This window comes from Ursus americanus, chromosome 8 (genome assembly GCF_024610735.1).
Source record: "Ursus americanus isolate L20-20 chromosome 8, mUrsAme1.1.p, whole genome shotgun sequence".
Taxonomy (NCBI): domain Eukaryota; kingdom Metazoa; phylum Chordata; class Mammalia; order Carnivora; family Ursidae; genus Ursus; species Ursus americanus.
In genome coordinates this window covers 26,443,078-26,459,803 of record NC_142134.1, presented here as the reverse complement: position 1 = coordinate 26,459,803, position 16,726 = coordinate 26,443,078, and the positions used below count along the sequence as shown (strand labels likewise).

Genomic DNA, 16,726 nt, shown 5'->3' with positions numbered 1-16,726 from the left:
TTATTTATTTATGTGACAGAGAGACAGCCAGCGAGAGAGGGAACACAGCAGGGGGAGTGGGAGAGGAAGAAGCAGGCTCACAGCGGAGGAGCCTGATGTGGGACTCGATCCCAGTTCGCCGGGATCACGCCCTGAGCCGAAGGCAGACGCCTTAACGACTGCGCCACCCAGGCGTCCCCATAATGATGCTTTAGACAATGCAACCTAAATTTCTTTCAGATCTCTCTGGGTAGACCAATTATGTCATCAACTTCTCTGGGTGTGTATGTGTGTGCATGCTGGTGGTGAGGTCATTAGCAGCTTGGGTCATAAAGTCATAATGCAATGCAATTAGAAAACTTTAAAAGGATAGCAAAAAACTATATGTCCAGACTCTAACATAATATAAAATCTCTTGAGTTAAAAATCATCTTAAGAAAAGTTACAAAATACCTAGAACTGAATAAAAATGTTTTGTCAAAATGTATGAGGCACAGCTAAAATAGTGTTTAGTAGACAATTTGTAGCTTTAAATATATTTATCAGAAAGCAAGAAGAGCTCAAAAGGAAAACAACTTAAGCTGAACATTTAACCCAAAATTTAGAAAAAGACCAATAGAATAAGCCCAAGGAAGATAAAAAGGAAATATTTAAAATAAGGGCAGAGATAAATGACAAAGATAATTGGAAAACAAAGTTGAAAGGTTATTCTTTGGAAATACTAGTAAGATAAGCCTCTGTTAGAACTGATCAAAATAAAAAGGTACATAAAAAATTTATATTTTTACATATAAATCTATGTGTATATGTAATATATAAAAATAAGCATAGATATAAAAATTCAAAAGCATATTTAAAAAATTACATCACGGGGGCACCTGTGTGGCTCAGTCAGTTAAGCATCCGACTCTCGGCTTTGACTCAGGTCATGATCTAAAGATTGTGAGACTGAGCCCAGTGTGAAGCCTGCTTAAGATCCTCTCTCTCCCTCTCCTTCTGCCCCTCCCCCCACTTGTGTGTGCTCTCTAAGAATAAATAAATAAATAAATAAATAAATAAACCTATAAAATTTGCATCATGAACAGTTTTTTTGTCAGGAATGCAAGGATGGTTCAACATCAGAAAGTCTATCATTGTTAAATTAAAAAAATAAAAAAAATTAGAAATTTTCTGTTACATAAAATACAGTTGAAAAGCATTTTTAGAATTTTTATTTTATTTTCATTCCAGTATAGTTAAAACATTTTTTTAATTAAAGGCAGGGAAAGCTTTTAAATGCAAAATTGATTTATAATTTAAAATAATTTTAGAACTAGGAATAGGGTACTTTCTGAGCTTGATAAAAGCTATATACTAGAAGTAATGACAGAATTTATACTTAGTAACAGATCTATAGATTCTCTCTTTTTAAGATTAAGAACAAGACAAAGATGCCCATTATGACTCCCACTAACCACTGTTTAACATAGCATAAAAATTCTGACTAAAGTTGTAAGAAAAGAAATAGAAGAAATACAAGAATTCGTAAAAGAGAAACAACTCTTTTCTTGTTCACAAATAATATGATAGTCTACCTAGAATAACCACAAGAATTAATATGCCAATTACTGGAATTTATAAGATAATTTCATGAGATTGCCAGATACAACATAAAATCCCAAAATTAATAGTATTTGTCTTCGATGACAAATTAGCTCAATCTTAAAAAATAAAATAGCACTCACAATTGCTAGCAAACTATATGTGTATAGATACATATGTGTGTATATTAATAAGTACATGGGATTTCAAAATAAAGTATCCATTAGGGGCGCCTGAGTGGTTCAGTCGTTAAGCATCTGCCTTCGGCTCAGGGCGTGATCCCGGCGTTCTGGGATCGAGCCCCACATCAGGCTCCTCCGCTGGGAGCCTGCTTCTTCCTCTCCCACTCCCCCTGCTTGTGTTCCCTCTCTCGCTGGCTGTCTCGATCTCTGTCAAATAAAAATAAAAAACTCTTTTAAAAAAAAAATTAAGTATCCATTAAAAGAAAATTAAAAAAAAATCTGTCACGGCGGGAGTCTCTCTTAGACATTAGAATGTAGAGAGGTTAATTCTCCTCCCAAATAATCCTTAAATTCAACAAAATGCTACTCAAACTTCCAGGTGGCTATTTCGAGGAGCTTCATACATCATATTCTAAAATTTGCACTGGAAAATAATAGTTCATGAAAACCTGCCATTTTGAACAAATAGAGCAAAAAAGAAGCCTTGTATATAAAGACATATACAAAGTAAAGTAGTAGAACAGTGTGGTTCTTGCATGAGTATGGACATGATTATGAACAAATAGACCAGCTAAACAACACAGAGAGCTCAGAGACAACGAATCATGGGATAAAAACAGTACTATAAATTAATAAGGAAAATATTAATAATACAGGAAAATATACTTGTGAATTAAGGTTTGGAAGGATTTAAGCAAAATCATACAATTAAAAGACATTAAGAGGAAAGCTTTTTTTATTATGTCAAAGTTAGGAATTCTGTTAAAAGAAGAATGCCATGGATGAATTTGACAGTCCACAGAATTGTAGAAGAAATGGGCCATGCTTGCAACCAAAAAGGGATTATAATATGCAAGAAATGACTAAAAATTAACAAGAAATCACAAGACCTTCAACTTAATGGGGGGGAAAGGATATGAGCAAGGAATTCCCAGAATTGGAAAGCTAAGTGACTAATAAGTATGTGACCTGGACTAGTGCTAACCCATACTTTGCCTTGGTGCAAATTAGCAGAAGTCAGCCCTTTCTGCAGATAGCTCATAGTCACGCCAGGGCGTGAAGGGTATGGCTTGGATCCTAGCTCCCACTCACGTTCTTGACTCGGTACACTTCTGTAAGTACACAGTACACATTCAAACATCATGGCCCTGCCTAGAAAGAGATGCTCAAACTTACTGGCAACGACAGAAAAACAAATCAAAACAGTAAGATATCACTTGCTACCCATCAGATTTGCAAAAATAGAAAGATCATGTTGGCAGAAGCTCGCAGATGTAGAGACCCTTCAACATTACTGACTGGAGGTTGGCCTGGAACTGTCATGATGGCGGTACTTAATCAAATTAAAGGTCATTATACTCCATTATCCAGGGTGAGCAGGGTGTCCCTAGGACAGATAGGCTCACAAAAGGACTTGCGTGAGGATGTTCATTGCGGTGTTGTTTACAATAGTGGAGAATTAGAGGCAGTCTAGGTGTCTATTACTGAAACCACAAAAGTCAAACGTGCCGAATACAAACCGGAAAACAGTATTCAGCCATTAAAAACAAAGGAGGTGTACTCGTAGCAATATGAATAGATTTTTTTAATGTTAAAATTTTTAAAAAGTTGTGCTGAAGCAAGTAAGAAATAAACCAAGACGATTCATATTTCTTTATGTTAATTAACACACATTTTACAAAGGTCACAAATTGCAAATATTAATTAACACTTTAATTAAATACAAAAAGGAAGGTCACATAAAACATAACACGACAGTCGCCTAATGGTGAGGGAAGGGTGCTTGGAGCAGAGATGGCAGGGAAGGTATTGAGAGTTAAGTCAATAAAACAACAGGAAGTCTGAGAAGTATATTTAATTTAATCCTCTGCACCTGGGGTCAAAAAACCCCTCCCAAACACAACAAGCAATAGAAAAAAAATATGTGCATAAAATGATGACAGGTAAACGAAGGTAATAAATACGAGGTTTAAATTATGATTAAATTATGGGCATGGGGGTAGGTGTTGTAGACCAGGTAGAAGGCTTCACTGAGCAGGTGTCATTTAGCTGATATCTGAAGGCTGAGAGGGACCTGCGTGAGAAGTGGGGAACACGCGGCAAATAAGACAATGATGTGGGAAGGTGCCCCTTGGAGAAGCTGTGATAAGAACAGAGTGGGGGAGGGAAGGCAGGGCCAGATCCTCCATGGGTCGTTGGAGTTTAGGTTCTTGTGTGAATACGAGGGGGAGCCATGGATTGACTTAAAAGCGGAAAGTCTCAGGGTGTGATTAGTGTACCATGTTTCTGTGTGGAGAGCGGACTGGAGAAGCACAGGGAGGAGAGATTTGTCGGGGAGATGGCACTCTAGTTACCTGTCTACATCTTATTCACAAAAAAAATAGAATTATAGGTTTCTCCTGCTCTCCAAAAGTAGAGATGAAAACTTTCATAACCCCGCATGGCATACACCAAGAAGCAAGTACCATTAATTTATATGGAAAGAATTTTTTTTAATAAAACAGTTGACAATTTTGTTTTCATATTGCACACTACAAATGAAAATTGCTTTTTTTTTTTTCCCATCCCACTACTCCCCTGCCAAAATTATTCTTTCTTTGGTCAAAGGTGGGGGGGGGTGCAAGTCTTCCCTGTCCTCCTGTGAGAAAACACCCAGAGTCATGGCACCATGATCTCCTGGTGAAGAACAAATAATATAAAATGCATATAAAGAGGTTCCCGACCGTCCTTATCTGGCCGAGTCATTCCTGGCCGACTGGGCACCCTCATGGCACAGGCAGGGGGTCTCATCACTGGGGGTGTAAGGGTCATTGGCATGTGACCCCCCACAGGTGGCCTCATTCCAGGAGCAGGTCCCACTGGCTTCATGTCAGGAGAAGGAGGGCCTATCATCATGGGAGGGCCCCCCCATATTGGGTGCTGCCATCCTACCAGGGCGAGGAGGCCCCGGAGGGACTGGGGGGAGGTGGGACCGTTGCCCCGCGGAGGAGGAACAGAGAATGGAGTAGGAGGGATCTTTTCTTGTTGAAATGCACTGGTTGTTTTGTCCCTCAGGCTCTGAGCCTGCTCTTGCAGCCATTTCTGATTGTGGTCTTTCACCTTCTTTGTGTGTCTTACGGCTGCAGTGTGCCTTCCTCCGGGCTGCAGAGCCATGGGTGCCGCGTGGGTCACAGCAGTCACAGCAAAGCTCAGACACGGGGCTCTGCAGGTGGTGCGCCACTCTGGTCCCCGCCTCCAGGAAATGACGCACCTGTGGGGAAAAAATTTTGTGTTTTTCCCAGACCGCCAAAATAGCCTCTCCTAAGCTTCTCTGATACCTTAAGACACATTTTACTAACAGACGCACAAAATAAATCGAGATAAGCCCAGAGGCGCACACAGTTCACAGCTATGGTGGCTGGATGCTCAGATGCTGAGTGTCCTTGGGGGAAGGAGCTTGGCGGGGCTGCCCAGGCTCGCGCTGCCTCTGTCATGGCTCAGTACAAAATAAATGCCGAACGCTACTTTCCCTTTTTGCCTTATTCCCGAATGGGGAAAATCCTTTTCCTATTTCTTTTAGTTAATACAAACTGGTACTAAAGTAGTTCTTTCTAATAGCAAAGCAGTGTAACTCAAACTTTCGAAAAGCGGAGGCTACCCATATTCAGTTACTCTAGAAAAAATGCAGTCTTTCTATTGTTCCAATCCCTTAAGGGTTGACTTGATTTGATGCCAGTAAGGAATACCTGAAAACTGTCTAACTGTCCCCATTGCTGCCCCTGAATTTCTGGATCTCAGTCTATAAAATCATTTAAGCTGAAGCCGTGTGTGAATCCGTGGTGATAAGGTAGGTTGCAGTATTAAGATCTGAGTCCTATGCAGAGGTTGGACTGTGACTATTAGCGTCTCTTCCAATGTTCAGTGGCATTCATTCCATGAGAAAAGCAGAAATCTATTTAACCAACTAAAATGTGAGAAAATATTGTGAAGGCCTAGCACAGTGAAAACATTAATATTACCATTAATAGAGTTGGAATGGATAGAATCAGGTCTCAAACACTCTTGAAGGCGCTGAGCTTGAATTATTTTCTTAAAAATAACTTTAGAGAAGTGTGTAATCACTGTTGAAATTAAAGGAGGAAAAAAAATAAATATCACCCCAAATTCCACCACCTGGAAATAACACTTCTAATCCTCTGGTGTAAATTCTTCCAAGCATTTTATCAACATGTATCTGTTATCTAACAAAAATTTTATCATAATTTTCATACTGTTTTTGAAAATTCTATTTCATTGAACAATGTATTATAAATATCTCTTCTATATTATTAAATAGTATTCTATAACGTAACCCTTAATGCTGGAGAGTATCTCACCCTTTAGCCAATCCCTGAACATTTTGTGGATAGTTTTGAAAGTGGGATGAGGGGGATATGGTATGGGTAAGACTTTATATAAAAAAATTTATGGCATATGCTGTAAAATTGCATGGACAAGAATGTTGGAAGGATCTTTTTCACTGGACAGAATCCAAAGCCTTGGCAAGTAAGAACTAACTTTGTTACTTTGTATCAAAGAAGGTGTAAGCACTTTACAGGTATAAATTCCCTTATTCCTTAGAGCAACCCTCTTAAATATTAACTGCTCATGGCATACATGAGGCACGAGGTTTTAGTCACTTGCTCAAGGGCACACAAGTGATGGATCTAGGGATGGAACGTAGGGGTCAGGCTCCAGGCCCCCCCTCTTCGCTTCTGTGCTATCCTAGTCCGACATGGTATCGGAAGGGGTAAAGGCCAGAACTTAGCAGGCTCACCTGTGGCTAGACCAAAGGTTAGGCTGACTGAGCTTACTGAATTTACTTCTGTAGGGCTCAGTGAAGAGTGGATTGTGAATGACAAATATCCCATCATGTTCCAGGAACCCATACTCCCATACCACATTTGCACAGAGGCAAATGGATTCCCCCTTAGTATTGGATTATTTCTGCTTTTTGTTCCCCCCCCTTACTTGATTCTCCCTAAAATAAAATGGATGACTTTACCTGGTGAATTAGTAATTGGTAACAATCCAATGGGCCATGGTCAGCAGAAAGTGGGGTCACTGTCTTGCAGAAACGAAGTGCCAGGACCTGCCCTGCCCCTACTCTCTCCCTTCTTCTTGGATAATTGTGAGCAAGCAAGCTAAACCACCATTGGTCAGTTCATTCTTCACCATTCTTTACCATGAATTCTTTGGGCCCAACTGATTACATTTAGTCTCAGTTGGTTAAGTCCTGAAGACAGGAGGAGAGAGTCATTGAAACCCCAAACCTCCAGCCATTCTAGTTGGCTGATTTTTTTCATTGTGGGTCTAACTAGGGGATTCTTTGGGATCACAAAATCCTTTGACAATAAAGGAAAGCTTTCCCCACTTATTTATACTTTTTTTGTTGTTTCCAATTACAAGAGGCTCACAGATTCCCCGAAGCCCCTCCACTAACCACTGAAGAGTCCATGGGTCAGGATTAGAAATTCTGGATTAAAAATGCCTTAACAAGCCCTATATACCTTGATTTTTTTCTTTCTCTTTTTTTTTAAACCCTCTAACGCACTCGAAACTTGTTTATTATTCTCAAAGACTCAGCTCCAGTTCTAGGAGTTTGTAAGTAAACATCAACTCTCTTAATCCTAGCCGTAACCCTCCTGCTGGACACGGGGACGCTTGGTAGAACACATTAAATGTGGGTTTTTCCGTTCACAGAAGATGGTTGGAGGGAATTTCTAAGACTAGGGATGGCTGCTGGAAAAAATAAACGAGTTTAGCAGTTTTGAGTACCAAGAAGGTGACGAAGTGAAGGAGGAAACTAAGAAAGATTGGCAGGATAAGAATGGAGCTGGCCTCTGGGGCATGAAGAAGCCTTTCCTTATAGTGTTGAAAATGTGCGAAGCGCCTTGTGAAAAATACCAGGGATGGACAAACTACCCAAAGATCAGGAGGACCAACTGGAATCCTGCTCAGGCCTAAACAAAGGCCTTTTGAGGTTCTGTATAGATCAGTGAGTTCTTTCTACATCCTTGCTTCTCCTTCCCAATTCATTTGATGTCTATTCTTTCCAGGTAAGGGGAATTCCCAAACTCTTTTTTTTTTCTTTTTTTCTCTAGAGATTCTCATTTTGTAGGCTGAAGATTGGGTGGAAATCATGCTTCACTCTTGAGAAAATCACTGGATATATGCCCAGAATGAACTCCAGAAGAATCACGTTGCGTGTACAAATATGATATTTCTTGAAAAGCATTTTATATCACATGAGTTTAGCATTCACATAAACCCATGAATGTGGGATGTACATTCATACACATCCTGATTAGTGGTAATATATACTTATCTCGTTGTAGAGATTTTAACAAGTGGCATGTAGAATAAAGCATTCCATGATACTTAAGGTACCTCCGTGATCCTTACCCATGAAGGAAGAGGAGGCATGCGCAAGGGCCTCATCCCAGGACACTGATTCCTAATCACTCTGCCGTACCATCTGGGTAAACACAGATCCCTTCATCTAGAGATCAATTTTTTTAAAAGATTTTATTTATTTATTTGACAGAGAGAGAGAGAGAGAGACAGCCAGCGAGAGAGGGAACACAAGCAGGGGAAGTGGGAGAGGAAGAAGCAGGCTCCCAGCAGAGGAGCCTGATGTGGGGCTCGATCCCAGAACGCCGGGATCACGCCCTGAGCCGAAGGCAGACGTCTAACGACTGCGCCACCCAGGTGCCCCTCATCTAGAGATCAATTAATTGATTGATTCTAGGATTCCAAGAATGACCCGAAAACTATGACCCATCAAGTTTCAGGCACTTTTTTTAGTCGGAGGCCAGCTGCACCTGACTTGGCAGCCTGCCCGTTGGGTTTCCCCCAAGGATTATTTTAAGCACGTGACTCATTCCATGGATGCCTTTAGCGCCAATAACCCGGTACTAAGGACAAGGACTAGAGCTGTGGCTCTCTAAGTTGCCTCAACTAGAAGTAAGCAGGGAGAATCTTAATTGGCCAAGGTTTAATTGGAGACAAATTATAGACAAGACAAACAAAACACCTAATTCAATCTCAATCAGCTTGAGTCTGTGTCACTCAAGTCCCCAGAGGACTTCACAGAGACCAAGTAGCTGACTGAGCTGGACCGCCGCAGGCCTAGCGCTAAGGTATTCGATCTGCACTCTGTCCTGTCGTGTGCGCTCCCTGCAAAGGCCAGTGTGGTGAGAAGGGGCTTTAAGGAACTTGTGTCTGTTCCTGATTAGGCCTGGACTTGCAGTATGATTTTGTATTTCTCCCTTCTGCCTGTCATTCTCCCTGATTTATAAAGGTTCAGGCCCCTCCACTGAGAGAAGACAATGCTGTAAGGTATGTGCTGGAATAGCTAGCTTGTACAAGCTTACCCTGGATGCCCCTGGTTATCACTATCTTGGGAGTAGAGATCCCATCCACCCTCTATATTCCCAGCAAGCAGATAGTGCAGAAGAATGTGTGGCTCAGTGTTCAAGGTCAGGGGCTCTAGGGTGGCCAACCCAGAGTGTTTCCTTTGTAACAAAGATGTCTGGATGGCAGGCCTTGATCTCCTTAAACACTGGCCACACAAGGAGGGGAAGGGCTACAGAGAGTGGCTAGGCTAAGTTACTATACTATAAAAGCTTGTTGCACAGAGGTCCCAGCAATAAATGTTTTGTCCAGTGGCCTGCTCCTGGACTCCCTGTAGGTAAGTTCTTCCAAGAAACCTAGGTCTTGATCGCTGTCTCCAGGTCTTTTCTTGGGCCTCACTGGACCATCACCAATCCTTGGATTAGAGTTTTCTGGGATGCGGCTGCACAATGAAATCTTTAAAATACTGTGAACTTCACAGAAAGGAATGCTGGAAAGAACATGGAACCCCAAGGCAGGGAACTTGGACCTGGTAAACAGGCTGTCTGGGCTCTCCTTAGCTGTAGAGCCTTGGGAAGGTCCTATAACACGCAGCCTAGACCTCAGCTGAAAATGAGGCCCTTAGAAGAAATGTTCACGAGCTCTCTTGAAATACTGAAATGGTTATTTGGGCACAAGCTGAGCTTAACTGTTACTGCTCAGAAAAGAGCCTTATAAAAATTTTAGAAAATGTAGCTCATCTTCCCAGTTAGTTGGGGATCCAAGTTCTGCTCTATTCTTCCAAAAGGCAATTTTTGAAAGTTACTTAAGTGAGAGTTCTTTTTCTTTAAAGATATATTTTTAAATTTATTTATTTGAGAGGGAGAGAGACAAGCCAGGGGACAGGGCAAAGGGAGAGGGAGAAGCAGGCTCCCTGCTGAGCAGGGATCCCAACACGGGGCTTGATTCCAGGAGTCCAGGATCATGACCTGAGCCAAAGGCAGATGCTTAACTGACTAAGCCAACAAGGCACCCCCCTTTTAAAAAATATTTTATCTATTTATTTGAGAGAGAGAGAAAGAGCATGAGCAGGGGGAGGGGCAGAGGGAGAAGGAGAGAATCTCAAGCAGACTCTGCTGATCTCACAACCCTGAGATCATGACCTGAGCTGAAATCAAGAGTCAGACACAAAACCGACTGAGCCACCCAGGCGCCCCAAGAATTCTGTATTTTAGCTGAGTTGGGGCTGTGACTCTTCTCTACCGTATTTAGAAAGGTGCCTAAGAACTCATGGTACACACCCAATACATTTTATTTTTAATATATGAGTAAATGAATAAATGAGGGCTTCTTAATCCACGTGGAGGGAATGAATGACTTCTTTACAATGTGGAACATACTACAATAAGGTGAAATAGGTTATAATAAAAGCTTGGATTCAAAGTGAAATATTGTGAAATGAACGCACTCGATTTGCCATCAGAGAGCTTAAGTGTGAGGCCTGAATGGTCTTTGACGAGGCATGTGGATTTTCTAAGCCTCTGTTTTCTCATTTGCAAATGGAGACAAATAATAACATCCATCTTATTTGCCCCACAGGATTCTGGTAAGAGTCAAATACTATCTAAAATGCTTTGTAAACAACAGTGTTATCAAAACACTTGACGTCATAATACCAGAACAGTACGATTAATCATGATAACGGGTTAAATACTTTATGTTTCCTTCAATATTAGCTATGAAGTTTTTCATTAGTAAGCTTTAGCTTTAACTTGTAAATTAAGAAAAAAAGTTTCCTACAGAAATTTATCTATTGTTTTCAAATACAATATAAATGAATAACATATATGTGTAATGTATATTATGATGACATCAATATCTGAGCATACTGAATTTCCTAGAGGCTTCTTTGGGGGCTTTAAAATACATATCCTTAGTTTCTTATCTGTGACTGCCAAATCTCCAAATCTCCAAAAACCAACTTTTTTTGTTTTTATTTATTTATCCCAGTTAGTGAGACTACCCATTTCATTGCAGAAATATCAGAGTGTGAGTTCTCGTGTGGTCCAGTCCAGCAGGAGATATTATGAAATATATGGGCTATGTAAGGTATTACCTTTCTAAAAACTGAAAAACTAAATTTCATAGCACTAAGTTTTGTGATAAGAGATCATGGGCCTCTGCCATCAGAAGAAGTAAAAGAAAGCACAACCACAAGAGCAGCTCAGGCACGTTGGAGACGAATTCTCGCCTTAGAAATGTATCCGAACTTAGCGGCTACAGTCAGGGCTGGTCCGCTGGGAGGCGCGATTCTTAGCCTGATAGTATTTGAACTGCCCACTGAAATTGTCCCTGATAGTCAGCATCACATTCCTTTGAAAATCCTCGATGAGGGCAAATCTCCATGCTTGTTATGGATTACATTCTTGAAAGCAGCCCAAATCATCAAAAAGCAAATCTGGGGAAAATGGTGGGCATTCAAGCTGGGCCATTTGTTGTTGTTGTTGTTCTTGTTATAAAAAATAAATCTGGATATAAGCATATTGACAAGATGGGAAACTGATAAAATGGGCTGTAATTAAGTCTTTCCACAGCTCACAGGATCTCTCAGATGGTTTATAATTATTATTTTATAGGACTCAGTGACTATTAGATCTTCTCGATAAATTCCTCATTAAGCAATAGGATCACGGAAAAACAAACAAAACATTGTTACCTGGATATGGTAACTTTTGTATTCTAGAATAGCAGAATCTACGGAGAAGACTTTATTTTTTTTTCTGAAAATTTGCTTCCAGACATGACTTAGTAACTAGTACTAAACTTGCTTTCTTGCTGTCAACAACTAGAAAACTAGAAAAAAATGCAACAACTCTTTCCAGACTTTGGACCACGGATAGTGCAGGACTAGGATCCTTGAAAAAAGGAAAACAAAGGAGGTGGGCCTCACTATCATTCTGAATTTCCGCCTGGAGGTACTTTCTGTATCCCAGCACAGGGTGGGAACACCTAAGCAGGGCATGGAGTTCTCCCTAAATTGAGGAGTCAGATTTGAGTACATGGTGGCTGAGACAGCTGAAGTTTGTTGGTTAGAGTACCATATGCACAGAAACAAGTCTAGAAATCTGCATGGGTCTCCCTAAGCCTTTAATTGAATATCGATCTATGCACAATTAGGATGAAATTCCACAAGTCCAGGTGAAGAACAACTTCTGGATCCAGAACTGGCCTTCTAAGAAGGCCCTCATTTGAATAAACTTTTCTACAACTTAAAAAAAATAAAAATCACTAATACCATTTTACATTTTTATTATTATCTCATGAAATAAATGGAAAATAGAAAGATCAAAGCCAGTAACTTACCTAAGTCAAAGATATATACATTATTAGACTGCTGAAGTGACCAATTTTTAATGTCATTCAGACAAGTATTATTATTATTTTACATTTATTTATTTTTTAGTAATCTCTACACCCAACGTGGGGCTTGTACCCACTACTCCAAGATCAAGAGTTGCAAGCCCTTCCAACTGAGCCAGCCAGGTGCCCCTGGTCAGATAATTATTGTGATCAACTAGTATATTGCCTTTATTTGGGAAGAGAAAAAATGAAATTAACAAGTACCATCAAAACTTTGTGATTTCATTTATATGTAGAATTTAAGAAACAAAACAAATAAACAAAGGGAAAAAGAGAGAAACAGAGAGATTGAGAAACTAAGAAACAGACTCTGAAGTGTAGGGAACAAACTGATGATCCCCAGAGGGGCGGTGGGTGAGGGATGGGTGAAATAGAGGATGGGGATTAAGGAGGGCACTTGCTGATATGAGCGCTGTGTGTTGTTATATGTAAATGTGAACCATGAGAGACTATGGACTATGAGAAACAAACTGAGGACTTCAGAGGGGAGGGGGGTGGGGGAATGGGATAGGCCGGTGATGGGTAGTAAGGAGGGCACGTATTTCATGGTGCACTGGGTGTTATACGCAACTAATGAATCATGGAGCTTTACATCAAAAACCAGGGATGTACTGTATGGTGACTAACATAATATAATAAAAAATATTATTATTAAAAAATATATGTAAATGTTGAATCATTATACTGTACAACTGAAACTAATATTGTACTGCGTGTTAACTAACTGGAATTTAAATAAAAACTTTAAAAGGAACTATTTAAACGAAGAGGCATAATTATGGATTTTGAGATATGTTTTTTACTTTCTGGGAACAAAACTTCATATATCATGTAAGTCCCTGTTGGATTTTGGTAGCTTCAAACTCACTGTATGTTTTCTGTTAAAGTAAAATCAGGAAATACTTTAACTAGGTAATGAAAAGCTGAATCAAAACCGTATTTGTCAGAAAGTCTGTCTTCTCAACTGGAAACAATAAATTGCCTTTTCTTAGGAATGATGTCCCAGTAGAACTCCTTTTGGAATGTAACGCGACCGAGCTCCCTGGCAATCATTGGAGGCAATCAACACACCTCCACCAGGAGGAATAGCTACGGGAGCGGAGCGAGGGGAGGGGGGAAAGCCTGGAGATCGAGGGAGACAGGGAGACGGTTCAGGGAAAGGCATTGTTTAAACTTGTTCTGGGAGGGCACAGCTGATCAGTTAGATTACCTTTCCAAACACAACAAAAGCTCTTCAGGGTAGAACTGCAGTCCCTGGGTAAAGCTTCCTATTTAAAAGCAGAGATTGCCTGTGGCATTGGGGCACACCCAAGTCCTCTGACAACTGGTTTCAAGGCTTGAGGAGGTAACAAAAAATGGGACTGAGGCAATGGGATTTCATCAAAACCTAGCAGAGGTAGAAGGAGTCGTAGAGAGAAGAAGGTGGGGGTGGGAGAGGGAAAGGGGGAGGAAAGATATCAACTAGGAAGGAGGGATGGGTTGAGAAAAAAATCTGGCCAACTTGAACCAAAGTAGTCCAGAGAAACCACACTTCAGTTCCAATCCCTTTTGCAGGGTCACCGACCTCCCAGGCTTCTATTTTCTCCAATTTCCTCACTATTTTTCTTTGGATAGCAATGGAAGAGTGCGCACGAGATTTTTACAGGGATGATGTCCCCCAAAATAATAGTTTCATCGTCAGCCCGATCTAAGTGGTAATCTCAAATCTGATCCTTTATCAGTGAAATGAATAGCTTAGCCCAGCAGAGTTCCTCACTTGAAAATTGGAAAAATGATGGGTACCACCCAGGCTGGTTTTGATTAAATTCCATGCACACGGCAGACACTCAATAAATATTAGTGAACTCACTGAAACCCTAAGCCAATGGACTGGCTGAACAGGTTTGAATTGTTTTTACTAGCTATGTGACCATGGACAAGCTAGACCACTGGCTTAGACCTCAGTTTCCACAGCTAGAAAATGGGAAAGTTATAAACGGTACATTGCTTACCTTGTGTGTTTGTCTGGGGGGTTAAATGGAAAGGAAAAAAAAAATTATATTCTTGGACCTGACACGATACAAGTTTGTTAAATGTTAGCACTTACTAGCACCTTTTCTCCATAAATGGCTCCTGATGGAGTATTCTCACTAGGGACTCAGGGCCTACCCTTTGAACAGTGTAATAAATAGGGTCACCCAAGTAGCATGTTGCCTCACTATATGACATCAAATGACATGTAAACGGTGATAACGAACTGAGGACAGAAGGTGAGTCAGAAATGCTCACGTTTCATTGTACTTACTGCTTGAAAGCAGACGGAACTGAAAATCAGAAGGAAACTACACTTTGTCTGGCTGTTCCGGCATCAAGACAAGTGCCTTTCGTTTTAAACGGTCTCCAAGTCCCTCATTTATTTAGGAATCAAACACAAATGCCAGAATTACTTCTTTATGAAGTACCTGAGCAGTTGTGAAAGGAGCAGGATTTCTCGAGATATGGAAACTCAAAGAGACGATAGCTGCAGTGTTAGCAAAACCGAAACCATTCGTCATCATTTTCTGATTAAAAATGATAATAATTTAAAATATGTACAAAAGAGACCTTTAACTGACTATTACTCATGCGGAAAGGGTGACGGAGGTAGGATGGGATTTTTGTACGGAGAGAACACAGCCGGGAGCTTCATCTTTCACTGAAGAGCTCCTGAGCCCTGGCTGGGGTGGGACACGCTGGGGGGGCAGAGAGAAATGAGATGCCGCCCAGAAGCCCTCCCCTTTCAGAATACACAGAATATAATAGCATATAATGGAGAAAATGATTTTAAACCATAGGAAGAAAAGTGCTACATACATACCAAGTATTAACAGGCTGAATACATTTTTCCACTAGAACTTAATTTTAATAACCTATAAAATAGAGGCTCAGAACGCTTCGCTGGCTTAGTTGGTTAAGCGTCTGCCTTTGGCTCAGGTCATGATCTCAGGGTCCTGAGATCAAGTCTCGCATCAGGGTCCTTGCTCAGTGGGGAACCTGCGTCTCCCTCTGCCTGCTGCTCCCCCTGCTTGTGTGCACACTCTCTCTCTCTGTCAAATAGTAAATAAATCTTAATAAAATAAAATAGAATAGAATAGAACAAAATGAAACGGAGGTTCAAAGCCTCAAAGCTAAGTGATGAATGTCCACTGTTCTCTGCTATGGGCCAGACACTAGCAGGAGAGAAAGGCTTGCATATGATTACCTGTAAACTAACTATAATGCTCATTGCTCAGCATTTGACCATGACCCTGAGAGCTTGTTAGGAACAGAGAATCTCAGATCCACTCCAGACCTGTGAACCTGGTTCTGCCTTTTAACAAGATCCCTGGGGAGTCGTGTTCACATTGTGTTCCAGAAGCACTGCTATGGCGGGTGTCCTAGCAAGGGCTCTGGGAACTCACAGGAAGGAACTGCTATCTTCAAAAAGGCAATGGCTGGAAAGCTGCATCAAAGCCTGAAGGCAGCATACGATCAAAGACGTCGTTGTCCACATCGGCTTACGTCTTCCCAGAGGTAGACATTGCCCTTGCTGAGGCTTAGGAACATGTATTACTAAGAAGTACAGAACTGGGGACTCCTGGGTGGCTCAGTGGGTTAAGCGTCTGCCTTCGGCTCAAGTCATGATCCCAGGGTCCTGGGATTGAGTCCCGCATCAGGCTCCTTACTCAGCGGGGAGCCTGCTTCTCCCCCTGCCTGCCTCTCCCCCTGCTTGTGCTCTCTCTCTCTCTCCGAAAAATAAATAAATAAAATCTTTTAAAAAATTTAAGAAATACAGAATTGGCAAGTATATTAACTAGTACAATACCACACATTTGGTGAAAAAATGACAATTAGACATATTTTTGAGTTCATATATGCACGTACTTACTGGCATAGGCTGGTGTGTTAGGTCTTTAATAACATCTTCGTTGCTCATTTTTGTTCAGTGAAATGATTATTGGTGACCATTTGCATCATTTAGACTTTTAAGTCTCTTCTTGATGTCCAGGCTTACTTGGCTCTGCGTTGACCTGATACTCAGAGGGTGCACGTGATTTAAATGGTGATATGCCTTGAGAAGGATTAGCGCACAGTTTTCTTCTGTTTGGAGGAATTGGCCAGTTACATGATTTAACAGAACCAGGCCTCCGAAGACATATGGATCGTGCTGCAGGCCAGACACAGACCCAGGCTGTGACTTGTAAAACAGCTCA

The 16,726-nt window shown here is 40.9% G+C and overlaps 1 pseudogene; it reads right to left on the bottom strand.

Annotated features, from left to right (window-relative positions):
- Nucleotides 1-4,400: 4,400 nt before the first annotated feature.
- LOC148109540 (U1 small nuclear ribonucleoprotein C pseudogene) lies at nt 4,401-16,449 on the bottom strand (annotated as a pseudogene).
- Nucleotides 16,450-16,726: the final 277 nt, after the last annotated feature.